Here is an 18,612-nt window from a genome sequence, read left to right on the forward strand (position 1 = left end):
GCCCCTCTGCACCTCTCTTGCAGACCCTCATGAGCTACTGGAAGTTGCTCTGAGGTCTCCTGGGAGAAAGTACAACTGTAGGGTGTACTTCCATGGAGCTCACGGTTTTACAGTTTTACTCAGCTGACATGATGGATTACAAGTTTGCTTTACAAGTTTGCTCCTTGGTTCCTCGTGCTTGCTCCATTTTCTGTCTCTTCAAAGCACACTCCAACACAAACCCTCACCCTCTCCCTGGCTGCTCAGGCTCTCACAGCTTGGCTTCCATAAGTTTAGGCTGAAGGCTGTCTCCCTAAAATGAAGGATTTCTGGCCAGGGGGCACCTGCAGCCTGGGATGCCAATTATGTGTGTACGTGGTACACTGAGGCTGGCTGGGGAAGCTGCACTCTGGATTTTCTCCACTTTTAATGGATGTATCTCCCAACCACTGCTCTCTCAAGGCGGCTGCACTTTCATCTCTTTCATGTGTCTGGCCCAATTAAGGAAGGGCAGTGAGTGATTTATTTTGGTCCTGGAGTTTTGCTGTCTGGTGAATCTCAGCACTGATTTTTTTGCTTGGTTTTGAAACTCTGGGGAAAAAAAAAAAAAAAAAAAAAAAAGAGATTTAAGTATATCAGGTGCCTGAGGCCGTCAGGCTGTTCCCTGTACAGTGCAGAACTGGGATTTTATGGTGCTTTGCTTTCCATGGAGGACAAACCAAAGGAATAGATGCGAGTGTCAATATCAGTGCATCCCAAAAGAGACTTCCCTGAGATACCTATCAATTAGGACATCGTGTGACACTTGGTCATGTGCCATAGAAGGTGGAGGCCATTGCCAGCTGTGAGAGAAAAATGGCTGGTCCAGAACATGAGAAATTTGAATATCCAAGCCCAGAATGAAGCATCACAGCTCAGGTCATCCAGCCTAACACCCCAACATCTTCCTCAGTACAAGAAAGACATGGACCCGCTGGAGCAGGGCAGAGGAGGCCACAAAAATGATCAGAGATGAACCAGCTCTGCTGTGAAGAACAGCTGTACAGCTGGGGGGGTGTTCAGCATGGAGAAGAGAAGGCTCTGGGGATTCCTTAATGTGACCTTTCAGTACTTAGTATGAGAGAGGTAAGGACAGACTTTTTAGCAGCACCTGTAGTGACAGGACAGTGGTTTTAAACTAAAAAAAAAGAGTACATACAGAGTAGTTATAATGAAGAATTTTAGTTTATGGTAAGGTGAGTAAAACACTGGACCAGGATGCCCCATTACTAGAAACATTTCAGGCCGAGGAGGTTGGACTAGATGACCTTTAAAGGTCCCTGCCATCGCAAACCATTCTGATTCTGCCATCACACCAAAAGTGTTGCTATTCTTGTAACCTTTTTTTGTGGCAGAAGCACCAGTTTGGGGTGTTTTTTTCATAGCTTTGGTGTAAGAAAGTGGCAGCTGGGTTTGGTCCTGTACCATTTCCCAGCTGATGCAGCACGTTTATCTCTTCTCTTCCTTGCTGCCATCATCTTCATGCTTTTGAGGTGAACTATTTTGATAGTAAAGCCCTGGGACACTCTTGAAATGCTGGAGGATGTCTGGGTGATGAATTTCTGTGGATAAGGAGGTGGGAAGGAGGAGGAAGTTGTCTTTCTCTGACTGCTGAATTTATTTCATGCTGCTGCTGCTACCTCAGGCCTTGCAGAGTATTTATTTATTTATTTATTTATTTATTTATTTATTTATTTAAACAACAAGGCAAAAATAACTTTGGCTCCAGTATTTCTACTGGAGGCCCAGGAGCTTATATCAGCAAACTGCCTCTTCTGGGAGCTCATCAGGACTGCAGTGTGATGGACGGACTCCAGCCAGATGTGTACTGGTAGTGTTCCAGAAGACAGCATCACCATTTTTGATCGAGTGCTTAAGTGTTTGCCTTCCAGCCCAGGATCTCAAAGCACTTTGTGAGCAGCGAAGAATTAAAAGTTGCCCTGTATCAGTGGAGAAGATGAGACACAGGGAGGTCAAATCTCTTGCTTGCCCTCAAAATCATTTGTAGTCCAGAGCAGCTGGATTTTAGTGCTTTTACTTTTTTTGCAGGTGGGTAGCCTGAAGTTTGGAGATTGCCCTGTGTCTTTTATTTGCCTTCTCAGTCCTCTTTTCTTTTTAGGCTACTGAGGTTTAACTGCCTTTTAACAGGGCTGTGCCTTTCTTTTTTTTCTGTTTTTCAGGTCTGAAGTGTAATCCCGCATCCATCACTATCCAGAAAATGTCTTATGGATCCATCGATGGGAGTGGATTTGGGAGCAGGAACCCATTTGGAGGCCCTTCGAGACAAGGCTATCAACCTCTCGGTGAAGTATTGATCCCTTGCTGTAATTTATTCCACCTGACTCCCTGAGGACTGGAATTTGACTTGCTCAGGTTCACTGTGGCTACTGTATAAATATCACACCCTCACCAGGGGTCATTTCTCATGCTGATTTTCAAAGGTGAAACTCAGGCTTTTTCAGTTTGATTTGTGTGATTGAGGCCTGACATCTTACCATGCTCAGAATTTGAGGCTGCAACATGGGAGGGAGAGCAGCACTAACAAGGGTTTTGGAGGAAATTTGGGGGATCAGAAGGAAAAATGCAGAATATTTTCTGAAGTGGCTTGTGTCTTTTCTCATCTCCCCATCACCTTTGTAAGTTTATCTAGATGGCTGTTCTAAGGCTGCCAGATGGAGGGAGTAGATGGGAATATGTACAAAATGCAGTGGGCTGTGCTTTCCCAGAGGATAACTTTGCTCTGGAAGCTGCTTGAATCTGGGAAACATGCTTGGATGTGGCATTCAGGATCAAAATCTCACTCAGGAAATGCTAAAACCATGAACAGTGGCTTGCAGATGGGCATGGACTCTTTCTTTATGTCATTTTTTTACGCGGAGGCCAGACCAGCTGTATGGCTGATCTGGGCTTATCTAATCTGGCTTTGAGCAAGTCTTTTTATCTGGAACATATCCTTCATTTTGTTCCTGGATCTGGCTTGCTCTTGTAAAGTGGCAAAGGGCTCTCTTTTCCCTTTTTCACCAGGGAAGAACGTCACCCCTCTCTCCACTTGCCTTTGATTTCAACTGGGCCGTTCACTAACCCAGCCTGATTTGGTGTTCATGTTTTGAGGGTTGCAAATGTTCTTTGGGAGACATTCTTTTGTTTCGCAAATAGCCATCCTCCCTGGATGGGAATATACATATATATATGTAAAATAAAGGTTTCTCTTGGGTTTCTGTCTTCTTTCAAATTTGGGTTTAATTTAGATTATTTTTTTTCTTTGAACAGGAAGAAGGTATTGAAGTAAGTACGAGTTGTCTGTTCAGTTGTAAATAGTGATTTTTTGGCTATTCTGCAAGGCAAAATTAAAGGCATAAAAGCAAGGAAGAATGGGATACTTGGGCACAATCAAGGAACCGTAAAAAAAGAGGCTTGAAATGTGGACTAGACAAACCATGAATCTCAGTGCATTGTAGCTTAGATTTTAAAAAATGAATGCTTATTGTGCTGTGTGAAAGAACCTCTGTTTTTAACGCAAATTCACAGAATAGCTCAAGACACTTGAAATCTCTGAATATTTGAGGAGATCCCTTATTGTGCCCAGCTTGCCCACGCCTTGGCAGTTGGAGCTGTGATGCTGAAGCCACCCTTGGTGGATGGCAAAGAGGAGCTGGTGTGGAAAATTCAGGTTTTTTGAAGCTGCCACAATGTGTTGGCTGCCCAGCAGAGCCTGTTGATGTTCTGGATTATGGCTTAGACTTGAGTGCTGGTTTCCCCTCCAGGCTTGCACACATCCTGTCCATTGTGGCATTGCCATGGACGCATCTCCAAGGTCCTCCAGCGTGGATTTTCCCAGCCAGCCAAAATTGGTTGGTCCCTTAGCTAAGCATCCCTGTGGAAAAGATTGCAAGGGGAGGGACCTGTTTGCATTGGCCAAGGCACCTTGGAGAAGTTTCCTTTCTGTGTGTCTCAGTCAGAGGTGGGTTCATTCAGCCTTGAGAAAAGAAGGTTTAGGGGAGACCTTTTCATCATGTTCCTGCATTTGAAGGGTGGCTACAAATGAGATGAAGACTCTCTTTTCACATAGAAAAGATGTGGGGCATTGGGTGCAAGTTACTCCTGGGGAGATTATCAGACTCAGACAAGAGGAAAATGTTTTGCAGTGAGAACAATCAGTCTCTAGAATGATCTCCCCAGAGAAGTTGTGGGTTCCTGAAGGTTGGACAATTGTAAAGTTCATCTGGATGGAGTGCTGGGCAATCTTGTCCAGGCTGTGCTTTCACCAAGAAAGGCTGGATCCGATGATCCTTGAGGTTCCTTTCCAACTTGGCTTTCCGTGATTCTGTTCTATGCTCCTCTGAACCTGTGTCCCTTTGCCACGGAAGGATACATTGGATGCCTTTTGTCATAGTATCCCCAAATATTGCCATTAATTAAGTGCCAGGAGAGGGTAATGCAGCACTAATTATCTGCCTCCAGCTTCTGGACAGTGGGTGACTGGTTTGCTAAGAAAAATTGCCTTTTGCATTAGATCATGGTGTGGCTGGAACAAAGGAGCGTGGCCTTCCTGCCAGCGTTTGTGTCTCTGCTCTCAGCCGGGACAGACCTTGATGGGAATGTTCTGTGTGTGTTTTAAACCTCTCCCTCTCTTCACAGATAATAAATAAATAAATAAATAAATAAATAAATAAATAAATACGAATAAATAAATAAATAAATAAATAAATAGATAGATAAATAAAACCAGGTATCCCTGCAGGTAAATGTCCAACAATGGTCCAGTGGTAATATTCAATATCCAGCATAAAACCCTGGGATACAGCAGCAGTAAAGGTGATGGGGGTGGAACTGCTTCATTTGTAATACAGAGAGCAAAGAAAATAAAGCTTAGGTTTAGTTTGGTTTTGTTTAATGAAGGGTGATACTGCCATGGGGGTTCCCTCCACACTTATACATCTGTTTGTCTTGGCTCTGCTTCTTCCATGCTCCATCCAAATGTGCTGCCAGGATGGGAAAGTTTAATTACTTGAAGGTGATCCCCTTGGTTCTGTGCTGATGCGATGATGGATGGACTCAGAGCTCATCCTCAGGCCATGTGCGGGTTAACGTTGCTGACCAGCCTAATCAGAGAGATCCACAGACTCCATCTGCAGAGTATGGGGAGAACCCTAAGGCAGCGTTTGCCGCAGCTTGGTTTGCCCTGGACACCTTGGTGTTGGAAAACTCTAGTTCAGAGTCTGTTTTTGATGGTGGATATCCAGGATTTCTCGGGGAAAACAAAAATAGTTTTGGTGTATTTTTTTTTTTTTCCATTTTTATTATTTTTATTATTTTTTTAATATTAGCAGGTTTTAGGAAGAAAGAGAGACAGAGAAGCTCAGCAGAACTCAGATGCTCTGTGGCCCTAGTCAAAGAGTACCCTGAGGTGTGTCACAATCAGGATTACCAGGATTACCTGGAGCAGAGCACTTCGGGGGTTTGCTTGCCCCATAGCCACTGAGGGACAGACAGGACTGGCAGGTGGAGGCATAAGCCACGTCCCTGCCCTGCAGCTGGGAGTTACAACCTCCTCCATCGACATCTGCTTTTCATATCCTCATCCTATCCCCAAAATCATTGTAAACCCTTGTGTTCCCGTTTCCTCATAGGAGCTTCTCTGGGGTTCATCTGGGCATTGGTGCTGCATGGAAAAATTAGAAAGCAGGTAGCATAAAGTTATTGTTTTCATTTTTGAGTTGTTTTTTTCCTTTTGCTTTTAAGTTTAAACTTGAGAAATGGAAAAGATGGATTTTGAAAATGTTATTTTTTAAGTCATGTGACATGTCTGAGATAAACAGAGAGCAAACACCGTACAGCAGTAGGAATTAGGCTCCGGGTTCTTACTGTGTGCAACCTGCACTCTCTACCATGTTCAACCAACCCTCCCCAAAACCATTTTTTTGTGGGGAAAATGAACAAAACCTGCTTTACACAAGGAGGCGTATCGGTCAGGGAATTTAAATAGCTTGGATTAAAATGCCACAAGACAGGAAATTTTTAACACTGCTTTTATTAACCTTACTGTAACCTGGACATTAAATGCCAGCTCTGAAAAGGTGAGGTTAATTTCACATTCCAGGAGTGCATTGCTTCCAGGTGAACTCAAGGGACTGCTGGATCAGTGCTTAATTTGGCTGTGACTTCATTTAGACCATTCTCCCCTCAGTTTCTCCAGAAGATTTTGTGTGGGACTCTGGCCAGGGTTGTACTCAAGATATATCACACATGAGTCTTTCTCCTGGTTGGATAAGGTTGGTTATCTTGTCACTGAACAAAATGAGATCGGTCTCTGCAAGTTCTCCTTGGCAGTGTTCTCTGGGTATAAATAAACTAATTATCATTTTGATACTTAACAATTATTAAATGATTTTTTCTAACTTTTTTTTTCCTGCACTCGGGTCTATAATTTTCTTTACCCTTCCATCTCTACCACTCACCTGCCTCTGTGCTGCACCGACCAGCTGTTGGGTGGAAAGCCATGTGCCACTGCTGGCAGCGCTGTCACTGACCTGTCATGGAATTGTTTAGGTGGGGAAAGCCCTCTAGGATCCTGAAGTCCAACCATCAACCCAGCACTGCCAGGTCCGCCACTAAACCGTGTCCCCAAGTGCCACATCCACGTGTCTTGTAAATCCCTGCAGGGATGGTGACTCAGCCCCTTCCCTGGGCAGCCTGTTCCAGGGCTTGACAATCCTTTCAGTGAAGATTTTTACCCAGATATCTGATCTGAACCTCCTCCTTACAGATGATCCACCCTTCTGTCCTCTCCAATCCTATTTTTCCTCTTTCTCTAGCAGTTCAGGAAAGTGATTTGTCTTTAGAAACGCACCATGGAGTTCATGGTTCTGCCTCCCAAGTTTGGCAGAGTCACAGGGCTCATGTGCTCCATGGGAGGGAGATGTTCAGATGATTGTCACCCCTCTGGTGGGATGGGGCTGGCAGAAGCTCTGTTTTTTTGGATAAAACTCCCTCAAAAGCTCATGTACAAACCAGCACCATGGCCTGACCACCACGTGGCCTCACTGCAGCCCCGGGTCTGGCGTCCAGTGCCAGCTCCACATCTCGATACTTCAAAGTGCTGAAGCACAGAACAAACTCCTGAGCGCACAAGGAGTGTCCCCTGAGGTTAATTAACGCTGAGCAGGTGGCTGGTTAATCCTTTTGCTGTGTTGGGGCCTGAGCACTGCTTTGGTTTTGCATTGGCTTCTTACGTTAATTCCGGTACTTGGAACGCTTTGCTGAAGGGAATTTGAAACCCGTGGTCGTTGCAGTGAATGGCATTGTCCAGAGGGTCTGGTGGGAGATCTAGGTTTGGTTGTGGCAACTGTTCCTCACTGGGACAGTGAGGAACACTATCCACAATCATGCATTTAAATGTCCTCAGGAAAGAGTGCTAGAAAGAGTTAAAAACAGTGAAAGAAAGCAAGAACAAAATTGTTGAATTTTGGAGGGAGATTCGAAGCTACTATGCAATATTAAGAGTGTTTTTTTCCAAAGGCTGAAGTCCCAAACTGAAGGGCTGGATGGGATCACATTCAGTAATTTGAGCAAACTGTGCTTTTGGGATGGAGTCCTGTCAAGTGTGGAATTACAGGATCATTGGGAATGAAAAAGACCTCCAAGATCATCAACTCCAAGCTTCAAAGAAGGAAGGGCTGAAGCTGTCCTTCCTCCTGTAGCACCTTTTCTCAGTCATGCTTAGATGGGTTCACGCAAATATTGCTCCAAAGTTACCTCCTGGACTTGTCTCGAATTCAGAGGGCTCTAAACAATAATGTGGCTTGGCAAGTGTTGTGTAAAATGTTTCTGAGGATCTTAATGATTGACTTTGGCTTCTTAGTCTTAGGTCCCATCATATTTTCTTGAATTTATGGTCCCACAGAAGTTGAGGAGTTGGTGTCATATTTAGTAAGTCATTAGTAAACTGCAAGTTGAAGTCTAAGTGCAAACAATACCAAAAATCATAATAAGATGATCTCTCTTACTAGAAAAACCCCAAAAAACGTTTTGTGGCATCTACAGAATTATTCTATATTGTTTCTCTGCTATTGTGCAAAACTTCCAAAAGTTATATATTTATTTCCTTAGTCAATTTTCACTAGATTTAGAGGAACTTCTCTGCCTTACATCCAGTTCTTGGAGATCTTAGCAATGATTTAATGAATTAATAAGACTAAACTTAAGAAAACATATTAAAGAATAATGAACAACGTTTTTTAGCAAAAGGAATTGCCAGGAGAATTAACTTTCATAAACAAATTGATTTTGAAATTGTTTGTTTTGAAAACCTCTGCCCTATCCCTTCTGGCACTTTTAAAATTATAATAAATGTTTTTCTGTAATTTCAGTATTTTAGGAATTTTAAGTGGTTATGTATTTATTTATTTATATAACTAGCAAAACCAGAACACGCCATTAGAATAAATAAGTATTTTAATGAAATATGTGAGGGTGAGCTGACTACTTTTTAGCAGGGAAAAAAAAAAAAAAAAAAAAAAAAAAAAGTAACAAAACCAACAAACCAATCCAAAAACCTCTTGGGTAAAAAGAAACTTTTTTAAATTATTTTTATTTTTATTTTACCAATTTTATTTGCTTGTCTTGGTTATCCAAAGCAATTTTAATTCGATCATGTAAAACTCATGCTGGCAGTCCCAGTCTTTGACAGAAAATCAGAAATCAAAGACAGTCACCTTTCCTTAGGCATTTCAGCTGGAAATGCATTTAAATATCAGAACAGCTCAGAACAGCTTGCTTCATTTTCCACTCAATTACAGTGGAATTAGTAGTTTCATAAGATCCTCTGTCCATAGCTGGCTCGTTGTGTGCGTGTGGGTAGAGGTGCCTTGGTAGGGAAAGCAAAACAGAATTAATGTTGCTGGTGGAAACTGACCCTGGAAAGTGTCCCTGCCCATTGCGGAGGCTTGTAACCAGATGTTTTCTAAGGGCCTCTCCAACCCAGGCCATTCTGTGATTCTGTAATTCCATGAATGTGCTTGTGGTTCCTTTACTTTCCCAATGTGTGCCCAGACCTGGCTGCCCTTCTGGGATGTCTTTCCACATGGGTATATTTTCCTAAAGGAGAAGAGCCTGTCCTGTGCTTTAGTTTCAGCTCCTGAAATGAATTTGGCTCAACATTTTTTTGGTTTTTTTCCTTCTGGCTGCTCTTCAAAAAGCTTTTCTTTGTCTTGGAGGCAGAGGAAAGAAAAGTTTTATTAACAAAACAGAACTCAGCTACTGCCTCACTCGAACTTTGTACCAGCTCTTGTTTAAGCTGTTCAGACCTGGACAAGACATCAGTGATTTTAAACTGAAAGAGGGAAGGTTTAGATGAGATGTGAGAAAAAAAATTCTTCCTTGTGAGGGTGGTGAGGCCCTGGCACAGGTTGCCCAGAGAAGCTGTGGATGTCCCATCCCTGCAAGTGTTTAAGGCCACGTTGGAAAGGGCTTGGAGCAGCCTGGGACAGTGAAAGGTGTCCCTGTCCATGGCAGAGGGTGGAACTGGATGATCTTTAATGTCCCTTCCAACCCAACCATTCTGTTTTTCAGTGATTCTCTGATCGATGCTTCCAAGACTCTTTAATTCTGTAGATTGAATCCAATTGTCTTTTTTGAATTGCCTCAGTTTCTCTGGTTAGGAGAGCAGAGCGCTTCTCCAGCAAGCGGTAAGGGAGTGCTTGGCTCTATTATGAAATTCCTGCAAGTGCTGCAAGGCTTCCTCAACATTTTCTACACCACTGGGTTTCCACCCTGTGCTTCTCATCCTGATCATTCCATCGTGGCAATGTCCAGTGCTTGGATAGGATCTGAAGCCTGTTTCTTTTGATCTGTGCCTGCAAAAAAGTCCACCTGAAACCGAGCAGCAGGATTGCTGCATGACCTTGCATGAACATCTGTCCATGTTTGCTGAATTTGCTGTGGGAAATAGGGTGAGGCTGGAGCAACCCTTCTGCAGCTGTTTGCTTTTCCATCAGAGCTGTCTCTGCGTGCACATCCCAGTGCTCCCCAGTGAGCTGCTGTGCCAGGCAGATGTGCTGCCAGGATGGTTTCATTCTGAAATCAGGGACAGAGCAGATCAGAGCTTATTCCAGGTTTGCTGGAGTATTTCCATTCTCTGGGGTGGTGCCTGCATCCCAGTTTGGTTCATCAAGCTGTCTGCCCAGGGAGGAAGCAGAATCAGCGTCCAGACAGGCTAAATACTCCAGCCAGCATTTTTCCTGGGGTTCTGCGACTTCTTCCCTGCAATATGAATGGAAGAATCCCCAAACTTCACTGGAAAAGGTGGTTTCCAGGAACAGGCTGTCATTTCTAACACAGCTTTATCTACTCCGTGTTGCATTTCCTTTTCAGGAAGGTGCTGACACTTTTTATTGCCCTTATGGCTGCTAAAAGGTCTTTTCTCCTATTGCTTTTTTGGTTTTTTTAATTAATGTGCTCATCAGGAAACCAAATGAGGTTGAAGTTTGATTCAGCCTGATCTGTCCTCGTTTGGATATCCATGTACAGTGGTGTTCTGTCTCCTCCACTATTGCTGTAGTAACCCCAGTAAATTTGGGAGTGGACATTCCTGGGCATTGGAAGAAGAGCTACAGTAGTTTCTGGCAGGAATTTGCTTTGTCCCAAGCATTTCCCAGGTGTGAATCAGACACTGGCACAGCTCAGATTCTTAGCCCAGGTGAGACTGTGCTCCCTCACCCTGATCTTGGGCTGCAAATCAAACTTGATATCAACTGAATTGCTCCAGAATAATTTTCTTGGTTTTTGCTGCTGCAGAATTTCCACTTGGGATTTTGGCTGTGAAAGGGAACTAATCAAAAAAGTCTAAAACCTGGGATGAAGTTTAGAAGGAAAAGCGTCTCTGTTGCCTGTGCTGTTGTGGTATGCACAGTGGGTGCTGCAGGACATGCTGAGTGAGATGGAACTCTGCATGTTTGAGATGTTAATATATTATTTGTATTAAAAATATTCATATTTAAAGTAATGATAGATAAACTAGCAAAATCTCTGAGTGTGAATGCAGCTTGTAACCTACCAAGTCTTTGATCTTTTTGAGAGCTCATCCATGCCGTGATCACTGCTGTCGCTACTCCATAGCGCAGCCAGGTGCAAATCTCTTAACTTCCCTGTTTTCTTGTTTCCTTCTCCTCCTAGAGTTAGTATTATCCAATTAATTAAATTCTTGAGGATGTAGAATTTCTTAATTGATTAGAAATAAAAGAATTTAGCATCCTCTGTGCGTGAATGAATTTTCCTTTTTCTCTTTGAAAATGCAAGTGGAGTTTTATGGCATAACCTTCTGTCAGGAAAATGGGGATGGAGATTAATAGATATTGAAGAAAACACATATTTTGGTTTGGGACAAATTTGGAAGAGAACTTTTAAAGGGATGTTTTTTTAAAGGGCAAAATCTAGCGGCCTTTCCCTTCACTTGTTTGTGAAAAAAAGATTTGAGAAAAGTGGAAAAAATCTGTTTATTTAATAAGCAAAGTATTCATAAGCATAAAAAAAAATTATGTTAAACAATAAAACCTTTTGCTGTTTTGGAGAGATAGTAAATTCAGAAAGTCTTTTTGTGGACTGGAGAGAGAGAGAGAAAGAGAGAGAGAGAGAGAGAGAGAGAGAGAGAGAGAGAGTTCTTTTCATGGCTGTGTCCTCGGCTTTCTCTCAGTGTTGCCGGGGCTCAGGTCCGGTGTATTGGCTGCAGAGCAGCTTGGGGGGCTCTTAGATAATGTCTTAAGTTTTGGATTTCATATTTTCCAGATTCTGTACTGCTTTAGAAGGTAACTCTGAACTTCATATGAAGTGTTAGCAAGTTCTCCTCACAGAGTATTTAGACAAAACAATCATTTTCCAGCCCAAGAACCAAGGACACCATTGCAGTTTCAGGCCCAAAAGCGATAAACAGCGAGTTGAGGAGAGCAGTCTGGGAGGATGGGACTTTATAACCTGAAGCTGTAATTGGACAATTATGGGATAACCCCAATCTGTAAATGGACCAAAACTTATAAAAAAGTGTGAAAACTCGTGAACCATTGTCCATTTTGGTGTAGCCTCGACCAGGCTCTTGTACTGCCCAAGGTGCATCCTCTGAAGGCCTTTAATAAATACCTAATGCATTCTTTTCGCTCTGTGTGGCCTCTGTTCCTCTCCAGGCATCACGGATGATAGTCCTGGTGTTCCCAGACCGTACAATGGCTGAACAGTTCTACAGAACATCAAGCTTCAGCTAACTAAGAAAACCTAACTAAAAAGCAAAGGAGGGCTCTGTCCTGCTGTCCGTGCTGCAGACGACACAGTCCAGGAGAAGGAATGTGTGGGAGCAAGTTGCAGCTTCTGGAAACAAACTCTGAGTTTCTTTTTCCCCCAGCTTCGCATTCGGAGCCAGTCTTAAAGGTGCAGAACTCAATATCCAGCATAAGCAGAGCAGACAGCTGGGGATACAAACATCACAAAGTCACCCCAGGACAACACAGTCGTGGATTTCTGTTCTGCAGCCCTGCTCTGAGGATGTATTTATTTGCAGAACATACACAAATCTCACTGCTGTACATAACGGAGGGGTAGGCACGGCTGACCCAAATACAAATGACACAAACAGAATTCGAATGGAGACAGGGGGGAAAAAAAAAAATGAATAAAGCTTTTATCCATGCTGTCAGTCCAGAAACATTATTTCTGAATATCCCTTCTTCCAGGTGACGTTGGCTTGGAGACTGACAGTGGCAGCTAGAAGTGGACAGGGATTAAAGATCAACAGTGGGGAAGGACTTGACAGATGTAAGCAGGTAGATTGGGGATTAGGGTGAATTGGTGAGGATGGAGAGCATTTAGGAGCGAGGAAGGATTTTAAATTGGATGTTAGGATGTATGAGCTGTAGATCTTCCCCGAATTTCTCTGTTGTACTCGGATATTAATGGTAGGGATTTATGAGCAGGTTCAGTGGCTGTTGGTGTGGCTGAAGGTAGAGGTGGTGCTGCAGGTGGTTGTAGTGGGCTGGAAGAAGCAGCGTAAAGAGGTTCTGAGATGTACAAGTGGTTGTGTAGGTGTTCCTAAAACCAATTTCCCTTTATTTCCTTATCCCAAGCTGGAAACACATTTTGGGGATATCTCTGTGTTTCTCACTTTTTTTCCTGGCTGCTGAGCGCTGCAATGGGATGATCATGCTATTATTTTTTTCTATATGAACACATCCTAAGTGCATAAAAAAATTCTTTAATTCCTTCTAAAGCCAATGTTTTTAGTGGAAACTGAGCTTGAATTGGTAGTCATGTGATTCTTGGGAGATACAGTACCAGGATTAAAATAATCCCAATGGGCTTTTTTACAGTTTATGTCCTATTTTCAGAATCTCTTTAAGGTCAGGCCTCACAGATCTTCAGGTATCCAGTGATGCAGCTGTGGGTGTGGGAGTGAATGGTCCAAGGCCCCCTTTCTGCTCTGGAAGGTTTTTAAGGATCTCTTGAAATTTCAACCAATGTGGGAGTTTTTTGTTTTGTTTTGTTTTGTTTGTTTGTTTATGGTTTTGTTTGTTTTTGTTTTGCTTTGTTTCAGGGTTTTTTCTTGTTGGTTTTGGGTTTTTTTTGTGTTTTTGTTGCTTTTTTGGGGGGTTATTTTGTTTTGTTTTTTTTACAGCCAGTCAGACCTGATTGCTCCTAAATCCCTTGGTGCCCAGCAGTGTGCTAAAGTGGAATCTTTCTTTCCCATGGATACTTCTGTGTGCTTGGCCATTCCTTGCTTTAAAATCTACACCCAGAGATTTGGGAGTGGATTTTCAGAGAGACAAAGAATATTCCATACATGTGAATGAGTTGAGCATTATTTGGTTAGGTGGGGCATTTTATTTTATTTTTTTTGGAATGTTTTTCTCAGGTGCTTAGTGCAGAGCAGAAGAATGAAGAGCTGATCACAGCCATGCTGCATAAAATATAAAGTTCTCTATTCCTTCTCCTCTCCTAACAGAGATGCAGAAATGGAAATGGGGATACAGCTGCCAAAGTAGAGGGACAAAGTTATGTAAAGAAGGTTTTTTGAAGTCATAAATCCATCTGAAGATTTTTGAAGTTACAAATCCATCTTTTGGAGCTGGGAGTAGCACTTGACTTGGCATGTAACTGGGCATGTAAATCAGGTCTGTTGCATATGAAGCTGTGTGGAAGCAAGACCACTGGGAACTATCCCATTCTCCCCTGAAAAAAGGTTTTGGAGGGAAGAAAACCAGTCCTGTGAGTCTGGAAATCTGAGACCTCCTATGCGTTTCCACCTTTTTGGCAGCCACCGAAGTGATGGGCTGAGCAAAATAAGATTTCTGCATCACTCTCTCCCACTCATTCCTCTGAGTTCTTTTTTATTGTTATTTTCACTTCTGCAAGATGGTGTAAAGCAGAGATTTAGAAAGAGGGTTTGCTGTAAAATACAGTTTGCAAAGAACTTGAGTTTATGACAAAATGCAGCAAAAAACCCCTTTATTGCAATCCTGCAGTAGTAATTTTTTTTTAGATTTATTTCAGGTACCGCAGGAGTTAAGCAGGTGGGGAAAGAGGAGATGTCTGCCGCTTTTCCTGAAGTGCTTTACCATCCAGGCTGTAGCCAGATGGCTGGGACTGAACAATACACAGATAATTCCAAGCCAGGATCTAACAACAATAAAATCACTAAAAATGTACAGGATGTGCATACCTGGGGGGGGTGGATGTGCAGTGTGTGTGTCTGTGTTTTTGAAATGTAATTTGGAGGTTTCAGTCATAATGTCATCTCATACCTCTCCTTCTATATTCTTACTGCTCAACCAAAGTGCTGTCAATGCATGCTTTTAAATTTCAGATCTGTTAATACAATTTCAATATTTTCAGTGATTTTTCAAATTTGTTGTTGTTGTTGTTCTCCATGGGGTTTTCACATTTATTTCTCATTTGTGAAGAAGAAACAAGGCCATATTTACATCCTGACAGGGAGAAAAAGTTCCTGTTTATGTACAATAAGAAAATAGCCACTGTGGCAAACAAGAGATTCCTTTTAGGAGATTGAAATTCCTGGAGATCAGAGAGGTTGAGCCGCTTTATATTTGGGGAATACCTGGCACCCTCTACTCCCACATGATGAGGGATGTCAATTAACTTGTTAGTGTGTCTTATGTAAATTCTTCTTTTTCCCTTTATACACTCAGATTTGACTTGATAAGAATCCAGCATTATTTTATTTATTTTATATTTATTTTATTTTATTTTATTTTATTTTATTTTATTTTTTATTTTATTTTATTTTATTTTATTTTATTTTATTTTATTTTATTTTATTTTGATGATGTCTAGTTGGTGGGAGGAGGGCTACTTGTCTTGCTGCTATTCTCCAACTCTTGTTTCTGGTTGAACATCCTGTCCTTTTTGGTCCATTTCTTCCCTACTACCTTTTGTTTTTCTTTTTTTTTATTTGCTGTGTTTTACTTCTTTCAGGAATGTCTGAGACATCGTCAGAACTGAGAGCGGGGCTGAGGACAAGGCCAGCATTTCAGCATCACCCTAGACAGTGGCAGAGCCTGTCTGCAGCAGAAAGCCTTAGAAGAACTCCTTGTAGCATCTCTCCTCCTTGGCATTTGCATCAGGGGGGCTGTGAGTCAGGCAGGAGGGGTTCCCTGCCCATGGCTGGGGGTTTCACTGCTGGAACCTGCTGTGAATTCCTTTTCTTGGCTGAAAACAAAAGCCAGCTTTGCTTTCAGGGAGAAATGCTGGGTATTCCACTTCATTTGCTGTCCCTCTCTTTCCTATTTCTAAAAATCCCGCTCCCTCTATATCCAATGGTTTAGACACAACAGGGATTCAGCTTTATTCCCCCTGCCATCTTTCTCTATCTTTTCCCCAGTTGTTTTCATCCTCCATCTCTCAGTCCCTCTCTTGCTCCTGATGCTTTCCTTGACCAGGTTTCCCAAAGCGAAGTCAATTACATTGTTAATTACATTGGCTTTTTGTGCTGTATAAATACTTTCCCCAATTTGGCACGAGCGTATTTACATCCATGTCCTGAGGAATGGCTTCGTGCTCAAACCCAACCCTTCCCCTGAAATCCCCTGGAGCCCCAGCCCTGATCTGCATCTGCAGGGGAAGGATGGGCACAGCTCTCAACCGCCTTCCTGGGTGTTCTGTTTCAATGCTTGACAACCATTTTTGGTGAAGAAATATTTTCCTAAAATCAAATCTAGCCTTCCCTGGAGGAAGGTGAGGCTGTTTCCTCTTGTCTTGTCCCTTGTTCTCTTGAAGCAGAGACCAAACCCCATCTGGTTCCACCCTCCTGTCAGGGAGCTGTGGAAAGTGAGAAGGTTCCCTTTGAGCCTCCTTTACTCCAGCCTAAACATCCCCCCTCATCCAGGTCATCCATACAGATATTAAATGGGATTGTTCCCAATACTGAGCCACTTCTGACTGGCCACCACCTAGATTTAACTCCGTGTACCACCAGACAGTTTTTTTACACAGAAAACCTGTCTAATCCATGAACAACCAGTTCCTCCAGGAGAATGCTGTGGGAAGCAGTGTCACAGGCTTTACTAAAGGATCCTCACGCGTGTTTTGCTTCTTTGACATGGGAGAGGGGAGGGAGGAGAGTTTTATCACCACTTCCTTGGAAGGTTTTCTTTCCTGTCCAGCCTGCAGACAGGACAGGGATCAGGAGTCAGGAGAGTTTGTCTGCTGTTAAATTTCTTCAGCTGTTCTTTTCTAAGTCATGTTTATTTGTCTGGGATGATTTTTGGGAGCTGATAGGCCTTTCAACACTGACTGTGTCAGGTCTAAGTGAAGCAGAAAAAGAGGGGAAACCTCTACAGTGAGTCAGAAAACAAAGATGCCTTAGTGGCTGCTGGTCTGAAAGGGTTTTAATGCAGAGATCCTGAGAAATCCTTAAAGGAGCAAAGATGTCAGATTCCAGCATGAGAAGTAGCTCAGTTCCTGGGAGGAGGCTCTAACAGGCCTTCTAATGACCCCCAGTGGCCGAGATCAGTTTTATCTGCAGCTTGGCAGGAGCACATGCCCACGGATGAAAGGCTTTGCAGTAAAAGTCACGTACAGAACTTGGCCAAGTGCCAGGAAACAACACAGTGATCAACCCAAGCCTGGGACCCAACTGGAGTTTCCCTGTGGCAGCACTGGTTCCTGGGCTGCAACGTGTGAATGCCTCCCCCTGGGCTCGACCTTGGCTTCCTCTGGCTGTACCTGCATTTAGAAGATCAAAAAATAGATCAGGACATTGGCTTTACCTTCTGGGAGAAGTGCCACAAGGTTTGAAGATGCAATCGTTTAAAAATAAACAAATTCGTATTGGTGTGCTCTAATGCAGGAGCTGTTCTGCACCTCTTTTTTTTTTTTTTTTTTTTTTTTTTTCCTTTCTTTTTTTTCATTTTCATTTTCCTTTTTTTTTAATATACTTGATAAATGGCCTTCAAACTACAGTGCTTCAGGGGAAGTCCAAAGCTAATTCTCCATTTCTGTGTTCTGTTAGGCTTTGCTTTGCTTTTTTTAGAGAGGATGTTTCTCTTTCCAGGTTTAAAATTAGAAGAGGTAAAATGCTTAATGATACTTGCATTGATATCAAACTTAACTCCTCTGCTCACAGAAAACTTATAAAACCTACTGCTTCAGGATTGAAAACTACATTTGAGCTGGAGCATTGAGGCATGAGAAACAGATCAAGTGCTTGGGTGTGCTTGTAGACAGCTTGATTTTCCTTCATGGTTTGCACACATGAGGGTGCTTGGAACACAAGGCTGTGTAATCAGGTATTTTGATCCTAAGCTCTGTGGAGAGCTTAGTTTTTATTCTTTGGCATGTGCTGTTTGGGAGTTTTTTAGGTTGGTTGTTCCAAAGTTGGTCCAGCAACCCATCAGCGAGTGAAAGTTGCTGTGGGAAGGCATCACCATGGCCAAAAATCCAAATGAGCACCAAGAGGGACCAATTATTTCTGTCACCCCCAAAGAACATACACAGCTCTAATGGTTGTGGTAAAGGAGATTAAACCCTTCTCCTTCAAGGTATTATAAAAGCCTCCAAAAAAATAAAGGCTTTGACAGACCATTTCCTTGTAGGTTACCTTTCCATTTTGTAACTTCTCCAGAGGTCCTGGAGGCCAGGGTTGAAACATGAATTTCTATCCTGATCCATTGGCTCAGGTATTGTATAATACCTGTACTTGTTTTGGGAAAAAAATTATTTGGAGAAAAGTCTTCCAAATTTTCTGCTGGAAGAAGTTTTGGAAGGGAAGGAGTAGAAAGAGGATAAAGAATCAGTGGATGTCTGCAGAACAGCACTGTATAAATTTAGGGAGATGAGGGGCAAGACCAAAAAAAAAAAAAAAAAAAAAAAAAAAAAAAAAAAAAAAAAAAAAATCATCTCTTACAGATGTGGTTACAGTATCTGGTTGAGTCTTTATGAGTGAATGAACAGATTTCTAGAATCTATAGAATGGTTTGGGCTGAAAGGGACCTCAAAGCTCATCCAGTTCCACCCCCTGCCATGGGCAGGGACACCTCCCACTATCCCAAGCTGTTCTAAGTTCTGTCCAACCTGGCCTTGGACAATTTCAGGGATGGG

At 42.6% G+C, this 18,612-nt stretch overlaps 1 long non-coding RNA gene across 1 annotated transcript in view; it reads left to right on the plus strand.

Annotated features, from left to right (window-relative positions):
- Nucleotides 1–15,694, plus strand: part of LOC120761352 (uncharacterized) — a 117,194-nt gene extending 101,500 nt beyond the window's left edge. The window contains exons 4-5 of the long non-coding RNA XR_005703608.2: nucleotides 2,199–2,321; nucleotides 15,490–15,694. This is a non-coding gene — a long non-coding RNA (uncharacterized LOC120761352). The remainder of the gene's footprint in view (nucleotides 1–2,198; nucleotides 2,322–15,489) is intronic.
- The last annotated feature ends 2,918 nt before the right edge of the window (nucleotides 15,695–18,612 follow it).

Source organism: Hirundo rustica, chromosome 1 (genome assembly GCF_015227805.2).
Source record: "Hirundo rustica isolate bHirRus1 chromosome 1, bHirRus1.pri.v3, whole genome shotgun sequence".
Classification (NCBI taxonomy): Eukaryota; Metazoa; Chordata; class Aves; order Passeriformes; family Hirundinidae; genus Hirundo; species Hirundo rustica.